Source organism: Bombina bombina, chromosome 7, assembly GCF_027579735.1.
Source record: "Bombina bombina isolate aBomBom1 chromosome 7, aBomBom1.pri, whole genome shotgun sequence".
NCBI lineage: Eukaryota > Metazoa > Chordata > Amphibia > Anura > Bombinatoridae > Bombina > Bombina bombina.
Window position 1 is genome coordinate 54147337 of NC_069505.1, and position 21020 is coordinate 54168356.

Genomic DNA, 21020 nt, shown 5'->3' on the forward strand with positions numbered 1-21020 from the left:
ATAGAACTTACATTTTATACAACCTTCCAGTTTACTTCTATTATGAATTTTGCTTCATCCTCTTGGTATTTGTTATAAGAGGAGCAATGCACTACTGGGAGCTAGTTAAATATGCTAGAAAGGCAATGGCAAGAGGCAAATATGTGCAGCCACCAATCAGCTCTCAGCTCCTTAAGCCTACCTAGATATGCTTTTCAATAAAGGATACCAAGAGAACTAAGCAAAGTGTATATTAGAATTAAATTAGAAAGTTGTTAATAATGGTATGCTCTGAGTCATGAAGGAAAAAACAGAATTTATGTTTACCTGATAAATTTCTTTCTCCAACGGTGTGTCCGGTCCACGGCGTCATCCTTACTTGTGGGATATTCTCTTCCCCAACAGGAAATGGCAAAGAGCCCAGCAAAGCTGGTCACATGATCCCTCCTAGGCTCCGCCTACCCCAGTCATTCGACCGACGTTAAGGAGGAATAATAGCATAGGAGAAACCATATGGTACCGTGGTGACTGTAGTTAAAGAAAATAAATTATCAGACCTGATTAAAAAACCAGGGCGGGCCGTGGACCGGACACACCGTTGGAGAAAGAAATTTATCAGGTAAACATAAATTCTGTTTTCTCCAACATAGGTGTGTCCGGTCCACGGCGTCATCCTTACTTGTGGGAACCAATACCAAAGCTTTAGGACACGGATGAAGGGAGGGAGCAAATCAGGTCACCTAAATGGAAGGCACCACGGCTTGCAAAACCTTTCTCCCAAAAATAGCCTCAGAAGAAGCAAAAGTATCAAACTTGTAAAATTTGGTAAAAGTGTGCAGTGAAGACCAAGTCGCTGCCCTACATATCTGATCAACAGAAGCCTCGTTCTTGAAGGCCCATGTGGAAGCCACAGCCCTAGTGGAATGAGCTGTGATTCTTTCGGGAGGCTGCCGTCCGGCAGTCTCGTAAGCCAATCTGATGATGCTTTTAATCCAAAAAGAGAGAGAGGTAGAAGTTGCTTTTTGACCTCTCCTTTTACCTGAATAAACAACAAACAAGGAAGATGTTTGTCTAAAATCCTTTGTAGCATCTAAATAGAATTTTAGAGCGCGAACAACATCCAAATTGTGCAACAAGCGTTCCTTCTTTGAAACTGGTTTCGGACACAGAGAAGGTACGATAATGTCCTGGTTAATGTTTTTGTTAGAAACAACTTTTGGAAGAAAACCAGGTTTAGTACGTAAAACCACCTTATCTGCATGGAACACCAGATAAGGAGGAGAACACTGCAGAGCAGATAATTCTGAAACTCTTCTAGCAGAAGAAATTGCAACTAAAAACAAAACTTTCCAAGATAATAACTTAATATCAACGGAATGTAAGGGTTCAAACGGAACCCCCTGAAGAACTGAAAGAACTAAATTGAGACTCCAAGGAGGAGTCAAAGGTTTGATTCTAACCAGAGCCTGAACAAAGGCTTGAACATCTGGCACAGCTGCCAGTTTTTTGTGAAGTAACACCGACAAGGCAGAAATCTGTCCCTTCAGGGAACTTGCCGATAATCCTTTTTCCAATCCTTCTTGAAGAAAGGATAGAATCCTAGGAATCTTAACCTTGTCCCAAGGGAATCCTTTAGATTCACACCAACAGATATATTTTTTCCAAATTTTGTGGTAAATCTTTCTAGTTACAGGCTTTCTGGCCTGAACAAGAGTATCGATAACAGAATCTGAGAAACCTCGCTTCGATAAAATCAAGCGTTCAATCTCCAAGCAGTCAGCTGGAGTGAAACCAGATTCGGATGTTCGAACGGACCCTGAACAAGAAGGTCTCGTCTCAAAGGTAGCTTCCAAGGTGGAGCCGATGACATATTCACCAGATCTGCATACCAAGTCCTGCGTGGCCACGCAGGAGCTATCAAGATCACCGACGCCCTCTCCTGATTGATCCTGGCTACCAGCCTGGGGATGAGAGGAAACGGCGGGAACACATAAGCTAGTTTGAAGGTCCAAGGTGCTACTAGTGCATCCACTAGAGCCGCCTTGGGATCCCTGGATCTGGACCCGTAGCAAGGAACTTTGAAGTTCTGACGAGAGGCCATCAGATCCATGTCTGGAATGCCCCATAGTTGAGTGACTTGGGCAAAGATTTCCGGATGGAGTTCCCACTCCCCCGGATGCAATGTCTGACGACTCAGAAAATCCGCTTCCCAATTTTCCACTCCCGGGATGTGGATAGCAGACAGGTGGCAGGAGTGAGACTCCGCCCATAGAATAATCTTGGTCACTTCTTCCATCGCTAGGGAACTCCTTGTTCCCCCCTGATGGTTGATGTACGCAACAGTCGTCATGTTGTCTGATTGAAACCGAATGAACTTGGTCCTCGCTAGCTGAGGCCAAGCCTTGAGAGCATTGAATATCGCTCTCAGTTCCAGAATATTTATCGGTAGAAGAGATTCTTCCCGAGACCAAAGACCCTGAGCTTTCAGGGATCCCCAGACCGCGCCCCAGCCCATCAGACTGGCGTCGGTCGTGACAATGACCCACTCTGGTCTGCGGAATGTCATCCCTCGTGACAGGTTGTCCAGGGACAGCCACCAACGGAGTGAGTCTCTGGTCCTCTGATTTACTTGTATCTTTGGAGACAAGTCTGTATAGTCCCCATTCCACTGACTGAGCATGCACAGTTGTAATGGTCTTAGATGAATGCGCGCAAAAGGAACTATGTCCATTGCCGCTACCATCAACCCGATCACTTCCATGCACTGAGCTACGGAAGGAAGAGGAACGGAATGAAGTATCCGACAAGAGTCCAGAAGCTTTGTCTTTCTGGCCTCTGTTAGAAAAATCCTCATTTCTGAGGAGTCTATAATTGTTCCCAAGAAGGGAACCCTTGTTGACGGGGATAGAGAACTCTTTTCCACGTTCACTTTCCAGCCGTGAGATCTGAGAAAGGCCAGGACGATGTCCGTGTGAGCCTTTGCTCGAGGGAGGGACGACGCTTGAATCAGAATGTCGTCCAGGTAAGGTACTACTGCAATGCCCCTTGGTCTTAGTACCGCTAGAAGGGACCCTAGTACCTTTGTGAAAATCCTTGGAGCAGTGGCTAATCCGAAAGGAAGCGCCACAAACTGGTAATGTTTGTCCAGGAATGCAAACCTTAGGAACCGATGATGTTCCTTGTGGATAGGAATATGTAGATACGCATCCTTTAAATCCACCGTGGTCATGAATTGACCTTCCTGGATGGAAGGAAGGATAGTTCGAATGGTTTCCATCTTGAACGATGGGACCTTGAGAAATTTGTTTAAGATCTTGAGATCTAAGATTGGTCTGAACGTTCCCTCTTTTTTGGGAACTATGAACAGATTGGAGTAGAACCCCATCCCTTGATCTCTTAATGGAACAGGATGAATCACTCCCATTTTTAACAGGTCTTCTACACAATGTAAGAACGCCTGTCTTTTTATGTGGTCTGAAGACAACTGAGACCTGTGGAACCTTCCCCTTGGGGGAAGTCCCTTGAATTCCAGAAGATAACCCTGGGAGACTATTTCTAGCGCCCAAGGATCCAGAACATCTCTTGCCCAAGCCTGAGCGAAGAGAGAGAGTCTGCCCCCCACCAGATCCGGTCCCGGATCGGGGGCCAATATTTCATGCTGTCTTGGTAACAGTGACAGGTTTCTTGGCCTGCTTCCCCTTGTTCCAGCCTTGCATTGGTCTCCAAGCTGGCTTGGCTTGAGAAGTATTACCCTCTTGCTTAGAGGACGTAGCACTTTGGGCTGGTCCGTTTTTACGAAAGGGACGAAAATTAGGTCTATTTTTTGCCTTGAAAGGCCTATCCTGAGGAAGGGCGTGGCCCTTACCCCCAGTGATATCAGAGATAATCTCTTTCAAGTCAGGGCCAAACAGCGTTTTCCCCTTGAAAGGAATGTTTAGTAACTTGTTCTTGGAAGACGCATCAGCCGACCAAGATTTCAACCAAAGCGCTCTGCGCGCCACAATAGCAAACCCAGAATTCTTAGCCGCTAACCTAGCCACTTGCAAAGTGGCGTCTAGAGTGAAAGAATTAGCCAATTTGAGAGCATTGATTCTGTCCATAATCTCCTCATAAGGAGGAGAATCACTATCGAGCACCTTAATCAGTTCATCAAACCAGAAATATGCAGCTGTAGTGACAGGGACAATGCATGAAATGGGTTGTAGAAGGTAACCCTGCTGAACAAACATCTTTTTAAGCAAACCTTCTAATTTTTTATCCATAGGATCTTTGAAAGCACAACTATCCTCTATGGGTATAGTGGTGCGTTTGTTTAAAGTAGAAACCGCTCCCTCGACCTTGGGGACTGACTGCCATAAGTCCTTTCTGGGGTCGACCATAGGAAACAATTTTTTAAATATGGGGGGAGGGACGAAAGGAATACCGGGCCTTTCCCATTCTTTATTAACAATGTCCGCCACCCGCTTGGGTATAGGAAAAGCTTCTGGGAGCCCCGGCACCTCTAGGAACTTGTCCATTTTACATAGTTTCTCTGGAATGACCAACTTTTCACAATCATCCAGAGTGGATAATACCTCCTTAAGCAAAATGCGGAGATGTTCCAACTTAAATTTAAATGTAATCACATCAGATTCAGCCTGATGAGAAATGTTCCCTGAATCAGTAATTTCTCCCTCAGACAAAACCTCCCTGGCCCCCTCAAATTGGATTAGGGGCCCTTCAGAGATATTAATATCAGCGTCGTCATGCTCTTCAGTAACTAAAACAGAGCAGCCACGCTTACGCTGACAAGGGTTCATTTTGGCTAAAATGTTTTTGACAGAATTATCCATTACAGCCGTTAATTGTTGCATAGTAAGGAGTATTGGCGCGCTAGATGTACTAGGGGCCTCCTGAGTGGGCAAGACTCGTGTAGACGAAGGAGGGAATGATGCAGTACCATGCTTACTCCCCTCACTTGAGGAATCATCTTGGGCATCATTGTCATTATCACATAAATCACATTTATTTAAATGAATAGGAATTCTGGCTTCCCCACATTCAGAACACAGTCTATCTGGTAGTTCAGACATGTTAAACAGGCATAAACTTGATAAGAAAGTACAAAAAACGTTTTAAAATAAAACCGTTACTGTCACTTTAAATTTTAAACTGAACACACTTTGTTACTGCAATTGCGAAAAAACATGAAGGAATTGTTCAAAAATCACCAAATTTTCACCACAGTGTCTTAAAGCCTTAAAAATATTGCACACCAAATTTGGAAGCTTTAACCCTTAAAATAACGGAACCGGAGCCGTTATAAGCTTTAACCCCTTTACAGTCCCTGGTATCTGCTTTGCTGAGACCCAACCAAGCCCAAAGGGGAATACGATACCAAATGACGCCTTCAGAAAGTCTTTTCTAAGTATCAGAGCTCCTCTCACATGCGACTGCATGCCATGCCTCTCAAAAACAAGTGCGCCACACCGGCGCGAAAATGAGACTCTGCTTATGCTTTGGGAAAGCCCCTAAGAAATAAGGTGTCTAATACAGTGCCTGCCGATATTATTATATCAAAATACCCAGATAAAATGATTCCTCAAGGCTAAATATGTGCTAATAATGAATCGATTTAGCCCAGAAAAGTCTACAGTCTAAATAAGCCCTTGTAAAGCCCTTATTTACGATCGTAATAAATATGGCTTACCGGATCCCATAGGGAAAATGACAGCTTCCAGCATTACATCGTCTTGTTAGAATGTGTCATACCTCAAGCAGCAAGAGACTGCACACTGTTCCCCCAACTGAAGTTAATTGCTCTCAACAGTCCTGTGTGGAACAGCCATGGATTTTAGTTACGGTTGCTAAAATCATTTTCCTCATACAAACAGAAATCTTCATCTCTTTTCTGTTTCTGAGTAAATAGTACATACCAGCACTATTTCAAAATAACAAACTCTTGATTGAATAATAAAAAACTACAGTTAAACACTAAAAAACTCTAAGCCATCTCCGTGGAGATGTTGCCTGTACAACGGCAAAGAGAATGACTGGGGTAGGCGGAGCCTAGGAGGGATCATGTGACCAGCTTTGCTGGGCTCTTTGCCATTTCCTGTTGGGGAAGAGAATATCCCACAAGTAAGGATGACGCCGTGGACCGGACACACCTATGTTGGAGAAATGTGGGTTTCGGGTCTCCTTAACTGCCATAAAATGTTTGCTTAGACTTAGCATCTTATCTGTGGTCTGGACATTTATGTAGCATAAAATGTTTGCTGAAGCTAAATCGAGATAAAACTATTATCAAATTTGCTTCATTCTCTTGGTATCATTTGTTGAAGGAGCAGCAATGCACTACTGGTTTGTAAATGAACACATGGGTGAGACAATCACAATCAATATATATATATGCAGCCACCAATCAGCAGCTAGAACCTAGGTTCTTTGCTGCTCATGAGCTTACCTAGATTAACCTTTCAGCAAAGGATCACAAGAGAAGGAAGCAAATTAAAAAGAAGTAAAGGGGAAATTAGTTTAAAATTGCTTGCTCTTTCTGAATCATGAAATAAAAAAATTGTTTTTTTTGTCCCTTTAAGCAAAGGATAACACGAGAATGAAGCAAATTTGATAACAGAAGTAAATTGAAAAGCTGTTTAACCCCTTAACGACCAAGGACGTGCCTGGTATGTCCTCTGGGGTTTTGAAGCGATCGCTTTCATGGTATTGCAGCATGCCTCGATATTGAGGCATCGTGCAATACCCTCTCCTAAGCAACCGATGCAGAGAGGGCCCTCTCTGCATTAACCAGCAATGGTACCGATCATTGGTGGCGTGGGAGGGATAGGAGGGAGGTAGCCCATTGCTGGAGGGGGCGGGAGGGTGTGTGAGAGGGGCAGGAGGGAGAGGAGGTTAATAGTAAAATGATCTGGGAGGGGGGTAGCTACACTAAAGCTAAAAATAACCCTACAAGCTACCTAATTAACCCCTTTCACTGCTGGGCATAATACACGTGTAGTGCGCAGTGTCATATAGAGACCTTTTAATTAACAAAAAGCAACGCCAAAGCCATATATGTCTGCTATTTCTGAACAAAGGGGATCCCAGAGAAGAATTTACAACCATTTGTGCCATATTTGAACAAGTTGTTTGTAAATAATTTCAGTGAGAAACCTAAAGTTAGTGAGAAAGTGAAAAAAATTTTTTATTTGATCGCATTTGGAGGTGAAATGGTGGCATGAAATATACCAAAATGGGCCTTGATCAATACTTTGGGTTGTCTACTAAAAACAATATATATACATACACAATATATATATATATATATATATATATATATATACACATACACAATATATATATATATATATATATATATATATATATATATATATATATATATATATATATATATATATATATATACACATATATATACATATATACATATATATATATATATATATATATATACATATATACACACACACATGTCAAGGGATATTCAGGGATCCCTGACAGATATCAGTGCCCCAATGTAACTATCGCTAATTTTGAAAAAAACCATTGGGTATTTCTAAACTCAGGACAAAATTTAGAAACTATTTGGCATGGTTTTTTTTGGTGGTTGTAGATCTGTAACAGATTTTAGGGGTCAAAGTTAGAAAAAACATAATTTATGTAAGAACTTACCTGATAAATTCATTTCTTTCATATTGGCAAGAGTCCATGAGCTAGTAACATATGGGATATACAATCCTACCAGGAGGGGCAAAGTTTCCCAAACCTCAAAATGCCTATAAATACACCCCACACCACACCCACAATTCAGTTTAATGAATAGCCAAGCAGTGGGGTGATAAAGAAAGGAGTAGAAAGAATCAACAAAGGAAATTGGAAATAATTGTGCTTTATACAAAAAAATCATAACCACCATAAAAAGGGCGGGCCTCATGGACTCTTGCCAATATGAAAGAAATTAATTTATCAGGTAAGTTCTTACATAAATTATGTTTTCTTTCATGTAATTGGCAAGAGTCCATGAGCTAGTGACATGTGGGATATCACGTGGCCGGACTTTTAGCCGACGGACACTTGGCCAACGGACATTTGGCCGAAACACAAGTGGCTGTCAGATAACAGTCCGGCCACGAGATAGATAGATTTGATAGATAGATACATAGATTAGATAGATAGATCAATAGATGCAATAGATACATTTGATAGATACGATAGATAGATTTGATAGATAAATAGATAGATTTGATTGATAGATAATTTCCCAGACAGAGAATTACAAAACGTGCGGCCTGGGACCCATGGTAAGGTTCCCAGAGGCAGTTGCGGCGCCCGAGGCTCTGATTAGAACAGAGCACTCTGGAACGTATCTGCCCTCGGCCGAAATCGGAACATTCTTTAGCTTTCTGTCTGTCAGCCAAATGTCCTTCTGCATTTTGTCAGAGCACCGGGATATCAATACCCAAGATGTGGAGTCTTCCACTCAAGAGTCACTAGAGAGGGAGGGAATAAAAATAAAAACAGCCTTATTTCGCTGAAAAAAATAATCCACAACCAAAAAAAAAAAAAAGTTTATTTTTATTTTTGAAAGAAAAAACTTAAATCAAAAGCAGAAGAAACAAACTGAAACAGCTGCCTGAAGAACTTTTCTACCAAAAACTGCTTCAGAAGAAGCAAATACATCAAAACGGTAGAATTTAGTAAATGTATGCAAAGAGGACCAAGTTGCCGCTTTGCAAATCTGATCAACTGAAGCTTCATTCTTAAAAGCCCACTAAGTGGAGACTGATCTAGTAGAATGAGCTGTAATTCTTTGAGGCGGGGCCTGACCCGACTCCAAATAAGCTTGATGAATCAAAAGTTTCAACCAAGAAGCAAAGGAAATAGCAGAAGCCTTCTGACCTTTCCAAGGACCAGAAAATAAAACAAATAGACTGGAAGTCTTCCTGAAATCTTTAGTAGCTTCCACATAATATTTCAAAGCTCTTACCACATCCCTAAGAATTCTTTGGAGAGATCCTTACATTCTTTGATTAGGACATAAGGAAGGCACAACAATTTCTCTACTAATGTTGTTAGAATTCACAACCTTAGGTAAAAATTGAAAAGAAGTCCGCAAAACTGCCTTATCCTGATAAAAAATCAGAAAAGGAGACTCACAAGAAAGAGCAGATAACTCAGAAACTCTTCTAGCGGAAGAGATGGCCAAAAGAAACAACACTTTCCAAGAAAGTAGTTTAATGTCTAAAGAATGCAAAGGTTCAAATGGAGGAGCCTGTAAAGCCTTCAGAACCAAATTAAGACTCCAAGGAGGAGAAATTGACTTAATGACAGGTTTAATACGAATTAAAGCCTGTACAAAACAGTGTATATCAGGAAGTATAGCAATCTTTCTGTGAAATAAAACAGAAAGAGCGGAGATTTGTCCTTTCAAGGAACTTGCAGACAAACCTTTATCCAAGCCATCCTAAAGAAACTGTGAAATTCTAGGAATTCTAAAAGAATGCCAGGAGAATTTATGAGAAGAACACCATGAAATGTAAGTCTTCCAAACTCTATAATAAATCTTTCTAGAGACAGATTTACGAGCTTGTAACATAGTATTGATCACAGAGTCAGAGAAACCTCTATGACTTAGAACTAAGCGTTCAATTTCCATACCTTCAAATTTAATGATTTGAGATCCTGATGGAAAAACGGACCTTGAGATAGTAGGTCCGGCCGTAACGGAAATGGCCAAGGCGGGCAACTGGACATCCAAACCAGATCCGCATACCAAAACCTGTGTGGCCATGCTGGAGCCACCAGCAACACAAAAGACTGTTCCATGATGATTTTGGAGATCACTCTTGGAAGAAGAACTAGAGGCGGGAAGATGTATGCAGGATGATAACACCAAGGAAGTGTCAGCGCATCCACTGCTTCTGCCTGAACATCCCTGGACCTGGACAGGTATATGGGAAGTTTCTTGTTTAGATGAGAGGCCATAAGATCTATCTCTGGAAGACCCCACATCTGAACAATCTGAGAAAACACATCTGGATGGAGAGACCACTCCCCTAGATGTAAATTCTGGCGGCTGAGATAATCCGCCTCCCAATTGTCAACACCTGGGATATGCACCGCAGTGATTAGACAGGAGCTGGATTCCGCCCAAGCAAGTATCCAAGATACTTCTTTCATAGCTTGGGGACTGTGTGTCCCACTCTGATGATTGACATAAGCCACAGTTGTGATATTGTCTGTCTGAAAACAAATGAACGGTTCTCTCTTTAGCAGAGGCCAGAACTGAAGAGCCCTGAGAATTGCACGGAGTTCTAAAATATTTATTGGTAATCTCGCCTCTTGAGATTTCCAAACCCCTTGTGCTGCAAACAGCTCCCCAACCTGAAAGACTCGCATCTGTTGAGATCACAGTCCAGGTTGGTCAAACAAAAGAAGCCCCTTGAACCAAACGATGGTGATCTATCCACCATGTCAGAGAGTGTCGTACATTAGGATTCAAGGATATTAATTGTGATATATTTGTATAATCCCTGCACCACTGATTCAGCATACAAAGCTGTAGAGGTCTCATGTGAAAACGAGCAAAGGGGATCGCGTCCGATGCTGCAGTCATGAGACCTAAAACTTCCATGCACATAGCCACTGAAGGGAATTACTGAGACTGTTGCCGGCATGCTGCAACCAATTTTAAACGTCTCTTGTCTGTTAGAGACAGAGTCATGGACACTGAATCTATCTGGAAACCTAAAAAGGTGACACTTGTCTGAGGAATCAAGAAACTTTTGGTAAATTGATCCTCCAACCATGTTTCCGAAGAAAGAACACTAGTTGATTCGTGGAGATTCTGCAGTACTTAAGACTGAGCTAGTACCAAGATATCGTCCAAATAAGGTAACACCGCAATACCCTGTTCTCTGATTACAGATAGTAGGGCACCCAGAACCTTTGAAAATATTCTTGGAGCTGCTGCTAGGCCAAATGGAAGAGCAACAAATTGGTAATGCTTGTCTAGAAAAGAGAATCTCAGGAACTGATAATGTCCTGGATGAATCGGAATATGAAGGTATGCATCCTGCAAGTCTATTGTGGACATATAATGTCCTCACTGAACAAAAGGCAGAATAGTCCTTATAGTCACCATCTTGAAAGTTGGTACTCTTACATAACGATTCAAAATTTTCAGATCCAGAACTGGTCTGAATAAATTTTCCTTCTTTGGTACAATGAATAGGTTTGAATAAAACCCCAAACCTTGTTCCTGAGGAGGAACTGGCATGATTACCCCTGAAGACTCCAGGTCTGAAACACTTCAGAAAAGCCTGAGCTTTTACTGGATTTACAGGGATACGTGAGAGAAAAAATCTTCTCACAGGAGGTCTTACTCTGAATCCTATTCGATACCCTTGAGAGACAATGCTCTGAATGCAATGATTTTGGACAGATTTTATCCAAAAATCCTTGAAAAACCTTAATCTGCCCCCTACCAGCTGAGCTGGAATGAGGGCCGCACCTTCATGCGGACTTAGGGGCTGACTTTGTTTTCCTTAATGACTTGGATTTATTCCAATTTGAGGAAGGCTTCCAATTGGAAGCAGATTCCTTAGGGGGAGGATTGAGTTTTTGTTCCTTATTCTGACGAAAGGAACGAAAACTGTTAGAAGCCTTAGATTTACCCTTAGGTTTTCTATCCTGAGGCAGAAAAACTCCCTTTCCCCTAGTAACAGTTGAAATAATAGAATACAACTGAGAACCAAATAAATTATTACCTTGGAAAGAAAGAGATAGTAATCTAGATTTAGATGTCATATCAGCATTCCAAGATTTAAGCCACAAAGCTCTTCTAGCTAATACAGCTAAAGACATGGATCTAACATCAATTTTAATAATATCAAAAAACACAATTTATGCTTACCTGATAAATTTATTTCTCTTGTGGTGTATCCAGTCCACGGATCATCCATTACTTGTGGGATATTCTCCTTCCCAACAGGAAGTTGCAAGAGGACACCCACAGCAGAGCTGTTATATAGCTCCTCCCCTAACTGCCATATCCAGTCATTCGACCGAAACAAGCCGAGAAAGGAGAAACCATAGGGTGCAGTGGTGACTGTAGTTTAATCTAAAATTCTGACCTGCCTTAAAATGACAGGGCGGGCCGTGGACTGGATACACCACAAGAGAAATAAATTTATCAGGTAAGCATAAATTGTGTTGTCTCTTGTAAGGTGTATCCAGTCCACGGATCATCAAATACTTGTGGGATACCAATACCAAAGCTAAAGTACACGGATGAAGGGAGGGACAAGGCAGGTACTTAAACGGAAGGTACCAGTGTCTGTAAAACCTTTCTCCCAAAAATAGCCTCTGAAGAAGCAAAAGTATCAAATTTGTAGAATTTGGAAAAAGTATGAAGCGAAGACCAAGTCGCCGCCATGCAAATCTGTTCAACAGAAGCCTCATTTTTAAAGGCCCAAGTGGAAGCCACAGCTCTAGTAGAATGAGCTGTAATCCTTTCAGGAGGCTGCTGTCCAGCAGTCTCATAGGCTAAGCGGATTATGCTTCTCAGCCAAAAAGAAAGAGAGGTTGCCGAAGCCTTTTGACCTCTCCTCTGTCCAGAGCAAATCACAAACAAAGCAGATGTTTGACGAAAATCTTTAGTAGCTTTTAAGTAAAACTTTAAAGCACGAACCACGTCCAGATTATGTAAAAGACGTTCCTTATTTGAAGAAGGATTAGGACACAATGATGGAACAACAATCTCTTGATTGATATTCTTAGTAGATACCACCTTAGGCAGAAACCCAGGTTTTGTACGCAGAACTACCTTATCTGTATGGAAGATCAGATAAGGAGAATCACATTGTAACTCTGAAACTCTACGAGCCGAGGAAATAGCCATCAAAAAAGAACTTTCCAAGATAAAAGTTTGATATCTATGGAATGAAGAGGTTCAAACGGAACCCCCTGAAGAACTTTAGGAAACAAATTTAAGCTCCATGGGGGAGCAACAGGTTTAAACACAGGCTTGATTCTAATCAACGCCTGACAAAATGCCTGAACGTCTGGAACATCCGCCAGACGCTTGTGCAAAAGAATAGACAGTGCAGAAATCTGTCCTTTCGAAGAACTAGCCGATAATCCTTTTTCCAAACCCTCTTGGAGAAAAGATAATATCCTGGAAATCCTAACCTTACTCCATGAGTAACTTTTGGATTCGCACCAATAAAGATATTTACGCCATATCTTATGGTAGATTTTCCTGGTGACAGGCTTTCGTGCCTGTATTAAGGTATCAATAACTGACTCTGAGAAGCCACGCTTTGATAAAATCAAGCGTTCAATCTCCAGGCAGTCAGCCTCAGAGAAGTTAGATTTGGATGATTGAAAGGACCTTGTAGTAGAAGGTCCCGTCTCAAAGGCAGGGTCCAAGGTGGAAAGGATGACATGTCCACTAGGTCTGCATACCAGGTCCTTCGTGGCCACGCAGGCGCTATCAAGATCACTGATGCTCTCTCCTGCTTGATTTTGGCAATCAGTCGAGGGAGCAGAGGAAACGGTGGAAACACATAAGCCAGGTTGAAAGACCAAGGCGCTGCTAGAGCATCTATCAGCGTCGCTTCCGGGTCCCTGGACCTGGATCCGTAATAAGGAAGCTTGGCGTTCTGGCGAGACGCTATGAGATCCAGTTCTGGTTTGCCCCAACGAAGAATCAATTGAGCAAACACCTCCGGATGGAGTTCCCACTCCCCGGATGAAAAGTCTGACGACTTAGAAAATCCGCCTCCCAGTTCTCTACACCTGGGATATGGATCGCTGATAGGTGGCAAGAGTGTCTCTCTGCCCAGCGAATTATTTTGGAGACTTCTAACATCGCTAGGGAACTCCTTGTTCCCCCTTGATGGTTGATTTAAGCCACAGTCGTGATGTTGTCCGAATGAAATCTGATGAACCTCAGGGTTGTAAACTAAGGCCAGGCTTGAAGAGCATTGAATATTGCCCTTAATTCCAGAATATTTATTGGGAGGAATTTCTCCTCCTGAGTCCACGATCCCTGAGCCTTCAGGGAATTCCAGACTGCACCCCAACCTAGAAGGCTGGCATCTGTTGTTACAATTGTCCAATCTGGCCTGCGAAAGGTCATACCTTTGGACAGATGTACCCGAGAAGAGAATCTCTGGTCTCTTGATCCAGATTTAGTAGAGGGGACAAATCTGTGTAATCCCCATTCCACTGACTGAGAATGCATAGTTGCAGCGGTCTGAGATGTAGGCGCGCAAACGGTACTATGTCCATTGCCACTACCATTAAGCCGATTACCTCCATGCACTGAGCCACTGAAGGGCGCGGAATAGAATGGAGAACACGGCAAGAATTTAGAAGTTTTGATAACCTGGACTCCGTCAGGTAAATTTTCATTTCTACAGAATCTATCAGAGTCCCTAAGAAGGAGACTCTTGTGAGTGGGGACAGAGAACTCTTTTCCTCATTCACTTTCCACCCATGCAACCTCAGAAATGCCAGAACTATGTCCGTATGGGACTTGGCAATTTGGAAGTTTGACGCCTGTATCAGGATGTCGTCTAGATAAGGGGCCACTGCTATGCCCCACGGCCTTAGGACTGCTAGAAGCGACCCCAGAACCTTTGTAAAAATTCTTGGGGCTGTAGCTAACCCGAAGGGAAGAGCCACAAACTGGTAATGCCTGTCCAGAAAGGTAAACCTTAGGAACCGATGATGATCCTTGCGTATCGGAATGTGAAGGTAAGCATCCTTTAAATCCACGGTAGTCATATATTGACCCTCCTGGCTCATAGGTAGGATGGTCCGAATAGTTTCCATTTTGAATGATGGAACTCTGAGGAATTTGTTTAAGATCTTTAGATCCAAAATTGGTCTGAAGGTTCCCTCTTTTTTGGGAACCACAAACAGATTTGAGTAAAATCCCTGTCCCTGTTCCTCCTTTGGAACTGGATGGATCACTCCCATAACTAGAAGGTCTTGCACACAGTGTAAGAATGCCTCTTTCTTTATCTGGTTCACAGATAATCGTGAAAGGTGAAATCTCCCTAGTGGAGGGGAAGCCTTGAAGTCCAGAAGATACCCCTGAGATATAATCTCCAACGCCCAGGGATCCTGAACATCTCTTGCCGACGCCTGGGCGAAGAGAGAAAGTCTGCCCCCTACTAGGTACGTTACCGGATAGGGTGCCGTTCCTTCATGCTGTCTTAGAGGCAGCAGTGGGCTTTTTGGCCTGCTTGCCTTTGTTCCAGGACTGGTTAGGTTTCCAGGCCGTCTTGGACTGAGCAAAAGTTCCCTCTTGTTTTGTAGCAGAGGAAGTTGATGCTGCACTTGCCTTGAAGTTTCGAAAGGCATGAAAATTAGACTTGTTTGGCCCTTGATTTGGACCTGTCCTGAGGAAGGGCATGACCTTTACCTCCAGTAATGTCAGCAATAATTTCCTTCAAACCAGGCCCGAATAGGGTCTGTCCCTTGAAGGGAATGTTAAGTAATTTAGACTTTGAAGTCACGTCAGCTGACCAAGATTTAAGCCATAGCACCCTGCGCGCCTGGATGGCAAATCCAGAATTCTTAGCCGTTAGTTTAGTCAAATGAACAATGGCATCAGAAACAAAAGAATTAGCTAGCTTAAGTGCTCTAAGCTTTTTAAGTATATCATCCAATGGAGTCGTTGATTGTAAAGCCTCTTCCAGAGACTCAAACCAGAACGCCGCAGCAGCAGTGACAGGAGCAATGCATGCAAGGGGCTGCAGGATAAAACCTTGTTGAATAAACATTTTCTTAAGGTAGCCCTCTAATTTTTTATCCATAGGATCTGAAAAAGCACAACTGTCCTTGACAGGGATAGTGGTACGCTTTGCTAAAGTAGAAACTGCTCCTTCCACCTTAGGGACCGTCTGCCATAAGTCCCGTGTGGTGGCGTCTATGGGAAACATTTTTCTAAAAATAGGAGGGGGGGGAAAAGGGCACACCGGGTCTATCCCACTCTTTATTAATAATTTCTGTAAACCTTTTAGGTATTGGAAAAACCTCAGTACACACCGGCACTGCAAAGTATTTATCCAGTCTACACAATTTCTCTGGCACTGCAATTGTGTCATTCAGAGCAGCTAAAACCTCCCTAAGCAGTACACGGAGGTTCTCAAGCTTAAATTTAAAAGTAGAAATATCCGAATCAGGTTTCCCTGAGTCAGAGATATCACCCACAGACTGAAGCTCTCCTTCCTCAGCTTCTGCATATTGTGAGGCAGTATCAGACATGGCCCTTAAAGCGTCTGTATGCTCTGTATCACGCCTAACACCAGAGCTATCACGCTTTCCTCTAAATTCAGGCAGCCTGGCTAATACCGCTGACAGTGTATTATCCATGACTGCCGCCATGTCTTGTAAAGTAATCGCTATGGGCGCCCTTGATGTACTTGGCGCCATTTGAGCGTGAGTCCCTTGAGCGGGAGTCAAAGGGTCTGACACGTGGGGAGAGTTAGTCGGCATAACTTCCCCCTCGACAGAATCCTCTGGTGATAAATTTTTTTAAAGACAAAAGCTGATCTTCATTGTTTAAAGTGAAATCAATTCATTTAGTACACATTCTCATATGGGGTTCCACCATGGCTTTTAAACATAATGAACAAGGAGTTTCCTCTATGTCAGACATGTTTATACAGACTAGCAATGAGACTAGCAAGCTTTGAAAACACTTTAAATCAAGTTAACAAGCCTATATAAAAAACGGTACTGTGCCTTTAAGAGAAACAAATTTTGTCAAAATTTGAAAAACAGTGAAAAAAGGCAGTAAATCAAACGAAATTTTTACAGTGTATGTAATAGGTTAGCAGAGCATTGCACCCACTTGCAAATGGATGATTAATCCCTTAATGCAAAAAACGGATAAAAAAAACGAATTAAACATTTTTTAAACAGTCACAACAACTGCCACAGCTCTACTGTGGCCCTACCTTCCTCAATAAAGGACTTTTGAAGCCTTTAGAGCCCTTCAGAGATGTCCTATAGCATGCAGGGGAATGCTGAGGGAAGCTGAATGTCTCTGTCTGTAATTTTAACTGTGCAAAAAAACGCTAAAAGAGGCCCCTACCACTCATACTACAACAGTGGAAAGCCTCAGGAAACTGCTTCTAGGCAAAAATCAAGCCAGCCATGTGGAAAAAACTAGGCCCCAATAAGTTTTATCACCAAAGCATATATAAAAACGATTAAACATGCCAGCAAACGTTTTATATTGCCCTTTTATAAAAGTATATATCTCTGATAGTAAGCCTGCTACAAGTCGCTATTAAATCACTGTAATTAGGCTTAACTTACATTAATCCGGTATCAGCAGCATTTTCTAGTCCCTAGAAAAACTTAAAACTGCACATACCTTATAGAAGGATAACTTGCACGCCATTCTCCCTCTGAAGTTACCTCACTCCTCAGACATATGTGAGAACAGCAGTGGATCTTAGTTACAAGCTGCTAAGATCATAGAAAATGCAGGCAGATTCTTCTTCTAAATACTGCCTGAGAGAAAATAGTACAACTCCGGTACTATTTAAAATAACAAACTTTTGATTGAAGAAAAAACTAACTATATTTTACCACTCTCCTCTTACTACCTCCAGCTTTGTTGAGAGTTGCAAGAGAATGACTGGATATGGCAGTTAGGGGAGGAGCTATATAACAGCTCTGCTGTGGGTGTCCTCTTGCAACTTCCTGTTGGAAGGAGAATATCCCACAAGTAATGGATGATCCGTGGACTGGATACACCTTACAAGAGAAATGGCATCACAAATAAAATGATTAGCATGCTGCAGTAAGCGAATAATGCTAGATATGTCAGAATCCAATTCTTGTTGCGCTAAATTCTCCAACCAGAAAGTTGATGCCGCCGCAACATCAGCCAAAGAAATAGCAGGTCTGAGAAGATGACCTGAATATAAATAGGCCTTCCTTAGATAAGATTCAAGCTTCCTATCTAAAGGATCCTTAAAGGAAGTACCATCTTCCATAGGAATAGTGGTACGTTTTGCAAGAGTAGAAATAGCCCCATCAACTTTGGGGATTTTTTCCCAAAACTCTATAGATTTTGCTGGTAAAGGATACAATTTTTTAAACCTTGAAGAAGGAATAAAAGAAGTACCTGGCTTATTCCATTCCCTAGAAATCATATCAGAAAAAAAAACCCCTGGAGAAACCACAGGAGGCTTAAAAACAGCATTTAAACGTTTATTAGACTGAACGTCAATAGGACTGGTTACCTCAATATCCAAAGTAATTAACACTTCTTTTAATAAAGAACGCATATACTCTATTTTAAATAAATAAGTAGATTTGTCAGTGTTAATGTCTGAGGAAGGATCTTCTGTCTCAGATAGATCCTCATCAGAAGAGGATAAATTATTATGTTGTTGGTCATTTGAAATTTCATCAGCTAAATGAGAAGTTTTAAAAGACCTTTTACGTTTATTAAAAGGTGGAAATGCAGACAAAGCCTTCTGGATAGAATCAGAAACAAATTCTTTAAAATTCTTTAAAATTTACAGGTATATCATGCACATTAGAAGTTGAAGGAACTGCAACTGACAATGTACTATTACTGATGGAAACACTATCTGCAAGTAAAAGTTTATCATGACAACTATTACAAATGACATTCGGTGAAATAATTTCTACAATTTTACAACAAAATGCACTTAGCTTTGGTAGAACCGATGTCAGGCAGCAATGTTCCAGCAGAAACTTCTGAGACAGGATCAGATTGGGACATCTTGCACAATGTAAGAGAAAAAACAACATATAAAGCAAAATTATCTATTTCCTTATATGACAGTTTCAGGAAAGGGAAAAAATGCAATAGCATAGGCCTCTGATAGAGAAAAAAAGCAAGAGGCAAACATACAAGGGGTATTGAAATAATAAAAAAGTTTGGTGCCAAGTATGACGCACAACGTAACGTAAACTTTTTTGGCGCCAAAAATAACCGGAAATGACACACTCGCGTCACTAATGACGCCGCCGTGTGAAAGGTCTCGGCGTCACGTATGATGCTGGAAATGACGAAGTTGCGTCATAAACTTATTTTTTCTCGCCAAAAATATTTTCGAGCCAAGAATGACGCAATAAAGTTTAGCATTTGACGCACCCGCGGGCCTAATACCCGCAATTGCAAGAAGTAGTAAATTGAAAAAAAAAGACTAAACCCTAGGTAAGAAATAAATTTCTTAAAATGTTTATATTCCCCAAATATGAAACTGAGTCTGCAGAAGGAAATACATGAACCTGACTCATTGCAAATATAAGTACAATACATATATTTAGAACTTTATATAAATGCATAAAGTGCCAAACCATAGCTGAGAGTGTCTTAAGTGATGAAAACATACTTACCAAAAGACACCCATCCACATATAGCAGATAGCCAAACCAGTACTAAAACAGTTATTAGTAGAGGTAATGGTAAATTGAGAGTATATCGTCGATCTGAAAAGGGAGGTAGGAGATGAATCTCTACGACCGATAACAGAGAACCTATGAAATAGACCCCCGTTAGGGAAATCAACGTATTCAAATAAGTGATACTCCCTTCACGTCCCTCTGACATTCGCTGTACTCTGAGAGGAATCTGGCTTCAACAATGCTGAGAAGCACATATCAACGTAGAAATCTTAGCACAAACTTACTTCACCACCTCCAAAGGAGGCAAAGTTTGTAAAACTGAATTGTGGGTGTGGTGAGGGGTGTATTTATAGGCATTTTGAGGTTTGGGAAACTTTGCCCCTCCTGGTAGGATTGTATATCCCATATGTCACTAGCTCATGGACTCTTGCCAATTACATGATAGAAAGTATGTTTTTTTTTTATCATATCTTATAATTTACTATAAAAAAATTATAAAATATGATGAAAATAATGGTTTCTTTAGAAAGTCCATTTAATGGCGAGAAAAACGGTATATAAAATGTGTGGGTACAGTAAATAATAGGATAATTACAGCTAAACACAAACACAGCAGAAATGTAAAAATAGCCCTGTTCCCAAACGGTCAGAAAATTGAAAAGTGCTGTGGTCACTAAGGGGTTAAACAATCTGTTGCTGGAAATACAAAGCAAGATTTGACATTTGTGTCATACGTATCATGTGCATCCCATGTTTTCTTTTACAAAATTACCATAAATAAAATTTTAAAAACGAAAAGAAAAAATGCAAAAAGAAATTGCTCTAGGGTGTTGCACTGTCACTTGCATATAACTGGGTGTTCAACTGCTGCAAAAGGAGTTGAAGGGACATGACATGCCTAAGTATTTTCTTCACCTAAAAATACTATAAGAACAAAATTTCATAATAGAAGTAAATTGGAAACTTTTTTTTAAATATATGGATCTATCATTAAAAAAAAAAAAAAAAAAAAGGATTTTGGTTTCATAGCCATATAAAGTCAGCTCCAGTACATAGTAACAAAATGTACGCTCCAGGAGAGTGTATTTCTCACTTTTTGGCGTATGGAAATTACTCTTCAGTCTCCCTAGGAGTAAGAAGGGAAAACAGACGTGGGGCAGATTTTCTACGCCCGATGTTTCCGGCTCGCTGGAAACAAAAGTTAAAAAGCAATGGTCGTAAAACTGGTGCTCCTTAACTTGTCCGCCACTTTTTAGTTGTCGGATTGCAATTATCCCAATCAGATCCGATCGGGATGATAGACACCCCCTGCTAGTGGCTGATTGGCCACAAATGTGCAGGGGGCAGCATTGCACAAGTATTTCACAAATCACAATTTAGCTATAGCGAATCATGTCCCCCCGAAATTTAGTAAATTGACCCTGTGGACTCCTTACTAACATGCTCTAGAGTCTAGTTCCTCAACCACTGGGGTACTGGGCTGTGACAGCCCTGTGAGCAGACATGTCCCCACTGCACGGTCTGTCATTACACATTAACGTGAGTGCATGTAGCGGCAAGTCAGTGGGAAAAAAGTGCAGAACAAGGAGTGATATCTTTAAACATTTATTAATTTATTATGTATCTCC

The 21020-nt window shown here is 41.5% G+C and overlaps 1 protein-coding gene across 2 annotated transcripts in view; it reads right to left on the reverse strand.

Annotated features, from left to right (window-relative positions):
- Positions 1 to 21020, reverse strand: part of SYVN1 (synoviolin 1) — a 198828-nt gene that overhangs the window by 79814 nt on the left and 97994 nt on the right. The window lies entirely within an intron of this gene.